Source organism: Jaculus jaculus, chromosome X, assembly GCF_020740685.1.
Source record: "Jaculus jaculus isolate mJacJac1 chromosome X, mJacJac1.mat.Y.cur, whole genome shotgun sequence".
Taxonomy (NCBI): Eukaryota; Metazoa; Chordata; class Mammalia; order Rodentia; family Dipodidae; genus Jaculus; species Jaculus jaculus.
The window spans coordinates 67,785,206-67,798,520 of NC_059125.1; the positions used below are offsets into that span (position 1 = coordinate 67,785,206).

General features: G+C 37.7%; 1 protein-coding gene across 1 annotated transcript in view; it reads right to left on the minus strand.

Moving 5' to 3' along the window:
- Window positions 1-2,016: 2,016 nt before the first annotated feature.
- The window catches only part of Zdhhc15 (zinc finger DHHC-type palmitoyltransferase 15), an 85,160-nt gene continuing 73,861 nt past the window's right edge, over window positions 2,017-13,315 (minus strand). The window contains exon 12 of the mRNA XM_004666984.2: window positions 2,017-4,769. The gene's annotated coding sequence lies outside the window, so the exon portion shown is untranslated. The remainder of the gene's footprint in view (window positions 4,770-13,315) is intronic.

The window sequence follows — 13,315 nt, forward strand, 5'->3', positions numbered from 1 at the left end:
GTAAAAGGGATCTGTAGCAAATTGGCAACGTGAGCTTAAATACTGAGGTCTTTAGCATTTTTCCTTTTCTGGCTTTCTAATACATTTCATATATTATGAAGACCCAGTCCCAACTTTCCTGCTGTGTTCTTTTGCTGATTTAGCCAGCAGGGTGAAAGTAATTACTCCTTGAATGCATCTTATCTTATTTTTCTTTTCCTTTAACCATGCCTTCCTGTGAATCTATTTCTTGATATACTGATAAACTGAACTTATTGTCTGTTTTAACTCTTTCTACTGATGGGTGTATTCTAGGCTGCTTCAAAAAACACATTTAATGGGTTTGAACATTTTGCAGCAAACAGCTCTAGCCCTTTTGGGGAAGTAAACAAGTCATGGGTTGCATGCTATCAAGAGCAACCCATTCATTATTATATTACATAACACCTACATACAAAAGGCTACAATATAATATGGTACATTTCAGCTACTGTTAAAGAAGTGCAGATGTACCATATTCTGTCAACCATTTTCTAGCAATTGGGTGGAGCTCATGAATTTTTTGAGAACGTGGGACTTGTGAAAGGGTTTGATGATCTTGTGGGATGTCCTCTGTGCCTCTGCTCAGAAAATGTCATTTGACCCAACTGAGTCTCTTAGCCACTCTGACAGCAGGTACTTAGATACTTTAGGATGTATAAATGGAATGTTCTTCGTTTGCTGTGATTGGTGGACATTTTTAAAGGAGAGGACTGAGAATCCTTCCTTCCAGGGGTGTCCAACCTTTTGATCTTGAGACATGCTGTTGTCATCTATAAATATGTTGGGTCGCATTTATGGCTATCATGGGATGCATATGATCTGTGTCCAACCTGTAAGTATGTGTCTGATGATATGCCAGTCTGTTTTGGGAGAAGTGTGTGTGTGTGTGTGTGTGTGTGTGTGTGTGCGCACAGGTGTGTGCACATGTGCCCATGTTCACATTTACACAAGTAGATACATATAAGTATGTGTGATGAGAGATGAAAGAGAGAAGAATGACTATTATAGTCCTGATAATTAGGGGCTCCTTAAGTTTCCAATGCACATTTACAATAATATATCCAACATTCTTAAAGTATACCTGCTAGGATTGTGCTTAAATCTGCATGAACTTAAATGTGCAAACTCTGCAACTTGGTTTAAAGGTCAGGAAATGCATTCTTTTACTTGTCAAAAAAGCCCCAAGGGCTGGAGAGATGGCTCAGCAGTTAAGGTGCTTGCCTGCAAAGCCTAAGGACTTAGCTTCCATTCCCCAGTACCCACTTAAGGCCAAATGCACAAAGTGGCACATACATCTGGAGCTCATTTGCAGCACCTAGAGGCCCTCTGTGCCCATTATTTTTCTCTCTCTGTCTCCTTGAAAATAAATGAATAGAAAATTTTATATTATTTTTTAAAGGCCCGAGATTGGGCTTTATGGGTGCTACAGGAAATGAGGGCTTTCGCTGGTGCCATCTAGTATGAAATATACATGGGGGAATGAGGCACATAGTGCATTAGAAAATCAGAGTTGTATCAATTGCATGCTTCAAGCTTTTGAACAAAGACTCCTTTTGAATATGATCCTGTCCTCTTTGCTCTTAGTTTTCTCTTTCCTTCTTTCTTTCTTTTTTTGTTTTTTTTTCAAGGTAGGGTCTCGCTCTAGCCCAGGCTGACCTGGAATTCACTACATAGTCTCAGGGTGGCCTCGAACTCAAACTCATGGCGATCCTCCTACCTCTGCCTCCTAAGTGCTGGGATTAAAGGCATGTGCTTACTCCGTTTTCTAAGCTGTTCTATGGCAATTCCTATACTAGGAAGCCAAGTCACTCTTACCAGTGTGTTGGACATGGTAACTGAGTACCTCTGTCATTTTGGAGGGCATGTCATCTCTTTTACCCTTAATTGGGGGAGAAATAATCTCCATTCTGTCTCTTTCTAAGGACACTGTTAGAACAAATGGAATAATGTTAAAGTACTCTAGGCTCTGCAAGAAAAAAATCAACAATGAGAGCATGGAAGAAAATAATAGAGTATATTTGTTTGCGTAGAAATACTGTTATGGTAAAACTTTTCATTCCAGCCCTGAAAAGAAAAACATGTAAGAGTACTAGGGAGTTACATAGCACCTTTCAGCTGTAGGTTATTAACAATGAGTATCATCATTTTGCAAATAGGGAAGACGAGTACCAAATACTAGACAGGTCTTCAAGGAGAAGAAAGCAAAAGAGTCAGGTCAGGGTGTGCTAATTGTGAAACAAATCTCTTTGTTTTCTTGGTCAATAATCAATCATGTAGACACTTATTTACAGTAGTCAATAATCTATGGATAGGTACATTATCAATGTCTATATGCTAGTGGGATTAAAGTACTAAAACAAAAATAGGGTTTATATTTTCTCTAAGATCCCAGGAACAACCCTGATTTATTTGGCCTTCTGAGGACAGTGTAAGTCTGTAAGACGCTAAACAATTAGCTTGCATTATAGCTCCCCTGAGCTTTACCCGTCTAGTGCTTCCCTGTAGCTTACTGACATTGTCTTTTATGACACGATTCCAGAGAGGTCTGAATGTTAATACACTCTACATATTAGAGAAGTTCTCAATGACTTCCTGACTTTGAATCATAGATAGCTAGCTGCTGTTCTGCCTAAATCCTTGGCAGAAGATGATAGATGGGAGTGAAGAAGATTGCTTTGATGTCCAATGGCTGTGCAACAAGTGGTGCCCCTCAATTTACAGAAAGGTACTTTTTTTTTTTGTTTTTTTGAGGTAGCGTCTCACTTTAGCTCGCTGATCTGGAATTCTCTATGTAGTCTCAGGGTGGCCTCGAACTCACGGTGATCCTCCTACCTCTGCCTCCCGAGTGCTGAGATTAAAGGCATGTGCCACCATGCCCCGCTACAGAGAGGTACTTTTGTATAGGACTAGAAGGCAAGGCTTGTCCAGCGTAAAAGTATGTGCCTGGTCAAATACGCTTTCAAGATAAATAGACAAGAGAAGTGTTTTAGATGAGTGGAAGGGGAAAAAATCTTCCCACTTGAACATATTAAGACTTCATTATGAATTCCAATGTGCATAGAATAGGCTGCTCCTTAGTTTCTGAGTTTCAGAAACAGTCTCCCCTCAGTTCTAATTTATTTCTATATAGTATTCTCTTGAAAGAAATGCTAACCACAGTTTGTTTAATTTTATGGTAGATGTCTTACCTTGGTCAAAATTACCTAAAGATTCCAAATGCACAGGATTCGTTGTTGCTTTCTCAGTTGTACTGGGGCATCAATGCCAATTTATTTGTGCTTGGAAGTTTTTTTCACTCGGGGAGATTTTAGAAAGGATAATTTAGTAAACCCAAACATTTCTTAAGGAGCCTAATTCCTTGATATATGTGAGATGCCTGTAACTGCCACTGATTTCTACAAGAGTTGGGCTTTTATTGTCAGTAGCGGGGCACTAGAGTGCTGATTGAAAATGGAAAACATCAATACTCTTAGGTATTATTATTATTATAAAGAAGTAGCATCAATGTCCATACTCATTGATCCAGGCACTAGGTCTGAAAGACAAGCTGGTTATAAATGAATTGGGAATGGATGTAAACTATCTTAATCATTAAGCTATCATTGAAGCTTAAAAGGAGGATCAGCATATTACTGCTTGGTCACTCTCTGTACATTAACCCCTACAATGAAAACACAGATTTTTAATTAATGGTCAGGCTAATATCAGATAGAATTTTAATTATACCTGAAAATAACCCTTAAAGTTCTTTACAGAACTTAGGGTTATAGTATTTCTTTCACCATATAAGTAATTTGCAAAACCTTAACAAGGTAGATAGCAGAAAGGTGAATAAAATAATGGCATGGATTGGCAATAAGTCTTGAAAACATTAATTTTCTTTGTTTGATGAGACAAAGTCTTGCTATGTGACTTGGAACTTGCTACTTAGATTAGGTTGGCCTTGAATTTGCAGATCCTTCTGCCTCTGCCTCTTTAATGCCAGGATTACAGACCTTTGCCACCATGTCCATCCTTAAAACATTAATTGTTATGCTAAAGTGGAAGTCTGATCTGATCTAATCTGGTCTTCCTTATTGGTTGTGGTGCTTTTAGGGACTTTTGTAACAGAACCGGTTTTGCATTGTTCAATTCTGAACTCGAGGAACCTGAGCACAGTGTATTAAATCCCTCTGAATTTTAGATACGTGATATGGGGGTGGTTCAAATTTCACCAAATATCTAAATTGCTGTTTGTGGAAAAAGCATGATTAAGTACCAGTTTTAGTCTTTAAGCCTTGATTTTTCAGCAGAATCTTGTACTGTACTGGCTTGTACTTGTACTTAGGCTGTACTGACACATGTTTATAAATGCCCATGAACATAAGCTGCAAATGCATGCTGATTCCCCTCCATATCAAAAAGACTGAGAGAGATGTGATTAATAGTTTTTCCTTGGAAATTCAAGCCTCCAAGGTATTCTGCTGAATTCCCTTATACCTGTCTAGATGAATGTAATGATATATATTTTGCATTCAGTTTTCCATAGACTGGGGGAGCCTAAGAGAGAAAGAAAACCTTGCTTGAAATAATTGTTACCAAACTGAGTTCAGTCAGCATACTAAATAATTTGTGAAGTCCTGAAACATCTGTAGAGCAAGTATTTGATGGAACACTTTCAAACTGTGAAGCATTCAATCCAACATGGTGACTTATTTTGGATTAGAAGAATCACTGAAATCTATAAGCCTCATGGGAGATGATGAGTCCTGGGAATGAAAAGAAGAAATTTTCAGGTGAGCTGACCAATTGCAAATACAATGGTAATAATAATAATATGTAACTGGTAAACTTACTTTATAAAAAGTATCTTGATATCAATAATTTTGCTTCTGGGTTCTATCACGTGAAAGTTGTTTTAAATTATTTCTATTCAATTATAGTATTTATAACCTTATTCCTAATAGTGAAAAATGGATAAAATCTTATATTGTACATTAGATAAATGATTAAACAAACAGTATTGAAAATATTAAGAGAACCCAAGTACAGGCCTGTAATCCTCACATTTGGGAGGTAGGAGGATCAGGAATTTAAGGTCGTCCTTGGGTATACAGTGAGTTCTCAGCTACCATGAGCTAAATGTGAGCCCTTCTCAAAAAAGTGAAATTAAAAAATATTTTTATGTATTTATTTGAGAGAGAAAGAAATGAGAGTGAGGGGGAAGGAGAGAAAGAGTGAGTATGGGTGCAACAGAGCCTCTTACTGCTTCAAATGATCTCCAGACACATGTTCCACATTGTACTTATGGCTTTATGTGTATACTGGGGAATCAAACGCGGGCCAGCAGGCTTTGTAAGCAAGTGTCATTAATTGCTGAGCCATCTGCCCAGCCCCCAAAAGTGAAATTAAAAAAAAAAGAAGAAACTGTTAATTGAAAAGGGGAGGTTATGGGCTGGAGAGATGGCTTAGCGGTTAAGCGCTTGTCTGTGAAGCCTAAGGACCCCGGTTCGAGGCTCGGTTCCCCAGGTCCCACGTTAGCCAGATGCACAAGGGGGCGCACGTGTCTGGAGTTCGTTTGCAGAGGCTGGAAGCCCTGGCGCGCCCATTCTCTCTCTCCCCCTCTATCTATCTTTCTCTCTGTGTCTGTCGCTCTCAAATAAATAAATAAAAAATTAAAAAAAAAAGAAAAGGGGAGGTTATTATTTTTGTTTGTTTTTTGCTTTTCAAGGTAGGGTCACACTGTAGCTCAGGATGACCTGGAATTCACTATGTACTCTCAGGGTGGCCGCGAACTCACAGTGATCCTTCTACTTCTGCCTCCTGAGTGCTGGGATTAAAGACGTGTACCATCACACCCAGATTGTTATAATCCAAAAGTTGTATTTAGAACAAAAGACTGAGGTAATTCACTAGGCTTCTGAAAGCAGTAGACTTGTGGGTAATTTATATCATTTTCTTGCTTTCTACTTGTATTTCCTGCAGTTTCATTAGTAAACATATAATAGTTTGATAATTTAAAATGTTTGCTTTTGAAATCCACATGAGCTTTCAAATTGAGTAATTCTGAATTTGAATTTTAGCTTTGCTACTTGTTATCTCACTGATTCTGGGCAAATGTTAATAGACCTTAGTTTTCTCATTTGTAAAATTGGCACAATAAAATCTACCTAAAGGAATAGAATATAATAAGTTCTCAAGTCATTATCCTTAGTGTAACCTTTCTAGAAAACTGTTTGGTCACATACACACTTGGTCTTTAAAGAGTTTATGTCAGTAATTTTGATTCTAGGATTCTATCTTATAGAAATTGTTCAAAATGGGAGGGAAGATTCCTGCTGGATATTATTCATTGCCTTACATATAACAGTGAATATTGGATAAAAGCTTAATGTTGGATAATAGAAAAATGGTTAAATAAACAACATAATGGAAAATTACTTTTGGTATTTCTGAAAAATGTAGGAATGTTAAGAAATAATTAGGTACAATTGTGAGAATTTAAATTTTTCATAGTCCTATTATTTTTGTCTGATTATATTTCATTATGCTTAAAATACTTTTAAGGTTTATTACTTTATTTTTTCATGTGTGTGTTTGTGTGAGTGTGCATGGTGTATACTCATGTATGTGCCCTTGTGGTGGCCCCATAAACTTGCCTGTGGAGGGGGGTCACTTTCCATAGTTGCCAGAGTGCAACGTCAGGTATCCAGCTCCATTGCTCTTCGTCTTGGTTTTATTTTTAAGCTGCAGTCCCTAATTCTGGAGCTTGTGGAACTCTAAAGATTCTCAGGTTTCTATTTCCCTGTGGGATGGGGGTTACAGGCAAACATGGGCATGCCCAGGTGTTTTATGTGGGATCTGGACATTGGAAGTAGGGCAGTCTTAGACCTCCCCCACGCACAACAGACCCTCATGCTTGCACAGGATGTGTCCTTAACTGCTAAGTCATCTCTCCAGCCCTTAAAATATGTGTTTTTTTTTTTTTGAGGCAAGCCCAGTAGACTGGCTTTTTTTATATAAGGGAGAGAGGAGAGAGAGAGAGAATTGACGAGGTAGGGCCTCCAGCCACTGCAATCAAACTCCAGACAAGTGTGCCCCTTTATATCCATGTACGACATTGTGTGTTTGCATCACTGTGAGTCTGGCATACATGGGACCTGGAGAGTTGAACATGAATCCTTAGGCTTCATAAGCAAGTGCCTTAACTGATAAATCATCTCTCCAGCCCTTTTTTGTCTTCACTTTTTTTGAGGTAGGGTCTCATTCTAGCTCAAGTTGACCTGGAATTCACTATATAAACTCAGGCTGGTCTCGAACTCACAGTGATCCTCCTACCTTGGTCTCCTGAGTACTGGGATTAAAGGTGTGCACTACCACAGCTAGCAAAATACTATTTTATTGTACAGTGTATTGCTATGTAGCCCAGGTTGGCTTTGAACTCACTTCTTGCTCATCCTCCCAAGTGCTGGGATTATAAATGTGTTAGCATACTTTTAAAATTAATTCTAATTATAAAAGCAATACATTTCATCATAAACAACTTTGAAAATACAGAAACTTATAAAGAAAAATAATGATCTATTATTTTACAAACTATTTTGTACTGTCCCTGCTTATATTCTATTCGGTTAAATATTTGTTGAATATTTAACATATATTTGGCATTATGTAGGGACTGGTACCAAAATGTGAACATGACATAAGTCACTGCTATGAAGGAGCTTAAAATTTAGTGTGGGAAGTAGACTAATAAATAGACTGTTATAACACAGAATAAAAGTTTCTTATTAGCTGGTCATATATGCTCACAACTTTAATCCCAGAATTTTGGAAGTTGGTAAGAGGACTGTGTGAATTTGAGGCTGGCCTGGGCTATACCGAGTGAGTTCCAAGTCAACTTGGGCTAGAGTGACACCCTGCCTCAAAACAAACAAACAAACAAACAAACAAAAAAACAAAAAAACAAAAAAAAAAAAACAACCTCTTACTAGTCTTATGGTAGCACCCAGAAAGGACATGTAACTCATTTATGAAAGCTAGTCAGTAATACTCTAAGTGCTATGGAATATGAAACTTGTTACCCAGCCTGCTGAAAGGGACTGCAGTGGAGGACACTGTAGGTGGCTGAGGAAGCATTTCAGTCATGAGAAACAACAGAGACAATATTTGAGAGACTGAAAGGAGACTGTGGTTCAGGCATAGTGTGTGACTAGGACTGGTGGAAAGGAAATGTCAGAGTTGAAAATAATGAGATGAGTGTGGATAATTGACTAGGGGCTGGATCATGAAAGGAAATATAAACCACGTGGAAGAGTTCAAACTATGCTGAGAACAATGGAATTTTAGGTGCAACATGGGGAATGGACTGAAAGGGAACAAGATTGAAGACAGGGAGACTAGTTAAGAGGCTATTGTAGAAGATGCAAGTGATAGTTAAAACAGAGAGAAGTTATGACTTGCAAAGATATTTAGGAATTGTAATCTATATATATTGACAACTAATTAGATGGGGATAGGGTGTGAAGGAGAGAGCAAAATAGGAAAAGGATATTTTGAGACAGTAAAGGTGAAAAGCACTCAATTGGTTATTCAGGTTTGGGGTTGGGAGAGAGTTCTGAGCTGGAGATGCATATTCAGTGGTTATCAGTTTCCATATGCTCTGTAGCCAAGGAATGGATAGATTCCCCAAGGAATGATATTTATGTACTGATGAGAAAACCTAGTAAAGTTTGCAGAGACTGTTTTAAGGAGACTTCTGATGGTAGAGGGGGAGAGGAAGGTGGAAATAAGTTTGAGAGAAATGCAAGAGATTTTTCCAATTTAAAATTTTAAATATACTAAAATTAACTTTTGCTTGTATATTCCTGTGAGCTTTTACACATACATAGACTCTTGTGACTGTCACCACAGATAGATTGTACAGCTTCCCTCACTTTCCTAACCCTGGCACCCATTACTGTGTTTTCTCTCCCTACATTTTTGTCTTTTGTGAAATGCCATACAAATGGAATCATATAGTATGTAGCCTCCTGAGATGGTTGTTTTTCACTTAACATAATGCTTTTGAGATGCATCTATGTTTCTGTAATTGTAAATAGTTGAATCTTTTCTTTATTAGTAAGAAATGTAGGCCTACTCACTCAATTGAAAGGCACTTGCTTTATTTTCCAGTTTTAGGCAATTTAAATAGAATGACCATAAATGTTCATATACAACCATTTGTATGAATATAAGTTTTCATCTCTTTAGTAGAAATACTCAGCAATGGGTATACTGAGTCATGTAGTAGGTATTTGAATATATAACAAACTGCCAAACTGAATTTCAGAGTAGTTTTGACTATTTTGCATTTCCAACAGAAAGATATAAATTTCAGTTGTTATTTCAGTTGTCATGGCTTGGTATTGTTACATGAAAAAAGGACCTTATTCTAGTATGGGTGTAATGAAATCTCCTTATGGTTTCAATTTGCATTGTCATAGTAGCCAGAAGTGCTAGGTACCTTTTCTTGTGCATATTTTCCATTTGATATCTTCTTTGATGAATTAAACACTCAACTCACTTGACTCTATCATTTTTGACAAAATACCTGTGCAAAGCTGGTCATGGTAGTGCATGCCTTTCATCCCAGCACTCGGGAGACAGAGGTAGGAGGATCACCTTGAGTTTGAGGCCACCCTGATACTACATAGTGAATTCCAGGTCAGCTTGGGATAGAGTGAGACCCCACCTCAAAGATAAGGCACAAAATATGTATGTAGATTCTTTGCTTATTTAAAAAAATTGGGTTATTTCTCTTTCCAATACTGAATTGTAAGAGTTATCTATAGTTCTGCATGCAGGTTTCTTATTTGGTATTTGACTTACAAATATTTTCTCCCTAAAGACCACAACATATTGTATGATTCAATGCATATAAAATGTCCATGTTAGGTAAATCTATAATAACAGGAAATAGAATATTGAGCAGGGCATATTGGTGCATTCCTATAATCTTAGCACTTGTACACTGGGGCAGGAGGATCACTGTTTGAGGCCAGCCTAGGCTACATAATAAGACCATGTCTCAAAAAAACAAAACTCAGCTGAACATAATGGTACATGCCTATAATCCCAGCACATTAGAGCCTAAGGCAGGACAGGCTAGCCATGAGTTTGAGGCCAGCATGGGCAATAGATCAGGACTCTGATTCCAAAACCAAAAATAAAACCAATACCTCAAATCCCCCCCAAATAGTGATTGCCTAAGAATGAGAATGGGGAGAGATGGCTTATGTGCATGGGATTATGAAAATGTTCTCAAATTAAATTTTGCAATGGCTGTATAGCTCTGTAAATGTACTGAAAGCCACAGAATTGCATGTGGTCACATGAATTATACCTCAATTATGTTGACAAAGAATGTTATTTTTAAATTTCAAGCTAGGGGTATATAGCTCACTGGTAGGGTACTAGGCTACCATACAAGAAGCCTTGCATTCAATCTACAACACCACAGAATAAAAACATAAACTTTATTCATACCCTTTTAAGTATTCTTCAAAGTAACTAATTTTAATCATTATATAATATTTCATTATAATGATGTGGCAATTTGTTTTACTAGGGTCCTATTGATAGATACCTCATTTTGTTTCAAAATTTCTGATATAATTAATTGGTGATAAATATTTATACACATCTCTGATCATTTCATTAAAATATACTCCTCAAATGTAGTTATTAGATAAAATTACATGATTATTTTACATTTTAAATATTTATTTATTTGTACATGTGTGTGTGTGTGAGAGAGAGAGAGAGAGATTGACTGAGTATGGTGTGCCAGAGTGTGGCCTCTAAAACTGAACTCCAGAAATTCCAAATGCATGCCCCACTTTGGACATCTTGCTTTACATGAGTGCTGGGGAATCAAACTGGAGCGTGCACGGTTTGCAAGCAAGTACCTTTAACCAGTGAGCCATCTCTTCAACTCACATGATCATGTTAATGTATAAGAATACTTGTTCTGAGGCTGGATAGATGCTTAGCGGTTAAAGTGCTTGCCTGCAAAGCCTAAGGTCTCAGGTTTGATTACCCAGTACCCATGTAAGCCAGATGCACAAGGTGGCACATGTGTCTAGATTTAATTTGCAGTAGCTGGAGGCCATGGTGTGCCCATTCTCTCTTTCTATCTCCCTCTTCCTCCCTCCCTGCCTCCCTCTCTCAAATGAATAAATAAATAAATAAAATATTTTAAAATTATTTTTATAAAAGAACACTTGATTTGCTGGGCATGGTGGCACATGCCTTCAATCCTAGCACTCGGGAGGCAGAGATAGGAGGATTGTGCCTGAGACTACATAGTGAATTCCAGGCCAGCTTAGACTATAGCAAGACCCTACCTTGAAAAGCAAAAAAGAAAACAAACAAACAAACACTTGTTATAGGGGCTGGAGAGATGGCTCTGCAGTTAAAGGTACTTGCTTGCAAAGCCTGATGGTGTGGGTTCAATTCTAGTAACCACTTAAAGCTAGATTCACAAAGTGGCACATACATCTGGAGTTATTTTGCAGGGACAGGAGGCCCTGGCATGCCCATTCTCTCGATTTTGAAAAAAGGAATACTCATTTCAATATGACCTCACCAGTGTAAGGTACTATAATGAACAAAATCTGATTTCATAATAAAATTAATATTTTACATTATTTTAATTTGTATTTATAGTGAAGTTGAACAATTTTCACATTTACCCATTTAATCTTAATTGTGTTATCACATCTTTTGTCCATTTTTCTAATTGTTTTCTTCTGCTTATTAATTTTTAAAATTCCTAAATTAAGAATAATGGGGGGTCTGGACATGGTGGTGCACACCTTGAATTCCAGCACTAGGGAGGCAGAGATGGGAGGATCACAGAGAGGTCGAGGCTACCCTGAGACTACATAGTGAATTCCAGGTCAGCCTGGGCTAGAGTGAGATCCTTCTTCGGAAAACAACAATAAAAGAATATTGGGGGGCTGGACAATTGGCTTAGCAGTTAAGGCACTAGCCTGTGAAGCCTAAGGACCCTGGTTCAATTCCCCAGTGCCCACATAAGCCAGATGCACAAAGTTGCACTTGTGTCTGGAGTTCATTTGTTGTGGCTGGAGACCCTGGTGTGCCCATTCTCCCTGTCTGTCTCTCTTCTCTCTGTCTTTGCTCTTAAATAAATAAATAAATAATATTAGTAAATAATATTGGGATGGAGAGAAGATGGCTTAGCAGTAAGACCCTTGCCTGCAAAAGCTAAAGAACCCAGGTTTGATTCCCCAGGACCCACATAAGCCAGATACACAGTGTTGGGTATGAATCTGGAGTTCGCTTACAGTTGTTGAAGGCCCTGATGTGCCCATTCTCTCTGTCTGTCTCTCTCTCTCTCTCTCTCTCTCTCTCCCCCCTCTTTCAAATAAATAAAAATAAAATAAAATATAAATGCCTAGGAAGCCAGGTGTGGTGGCATATGCCTTTAATCTAAGCACCGAGGAGGCAGAGGTAGCGGATCACCATGAGTAAAGGCCATCCTGAGACTACATAGTGAATTTCAGGTCAGCCTGAGCTACAGTGAGACCCTACATCAGAAAAAAGAAAAGAATGATAAATTTTGTGTGCTTTGTATTTTAAAAGGGTTTTTCCAAGTTAGTCTTTTTCATTTTGAAGAACATGTTATCTAGAATCAGTGTTTGTGTGTGAAGATTATGAAAATATTTTTATATACAAAAATATGATAAAAACACTATTGTTTATTAATTTCATGTTCTAAACATATGGATATTCATCTTATCCTTTATATTTTTCTTTAATTAAGAATCGTTTCAGTATTGGACATATCACTAATCTTTTCCAAAAGAAGAAAACAAAGGAAATATGTGTAAATATTGAATAATTTGGACATATAGAACAATCAAATATTATCCTACTGAATGACAGTCAAGTTGGATATTTAAAAATATCACTTATAGTGATTATATACATTATAAAAGCCTTCGACTCTTTAAAATACTTTATCCACTCTTCTGTGTTCTCTTTTATTATCAGAACATGGCTTTATTGTAGCCAGAAAAGTAATCAACTAATTTATTTGGACAGTATGCCCTTATAAAGGCATTACTTGGGCTGGAGATGGCTTAGTGGTTAAGCACTTCCCTGTGAAGCCTAAGGATCCTGGTTCGAGGCTCTATTCCATGTTAGCCAGATGCAAAAGGGGGCGCATTAGTCTGGAGTTCGTTTGCAGTGGCTAGAAGCCCTGGCGCGCCCTCTCTGCGCACTCTCTCTCTCTGCCTCTTTTTCTCTT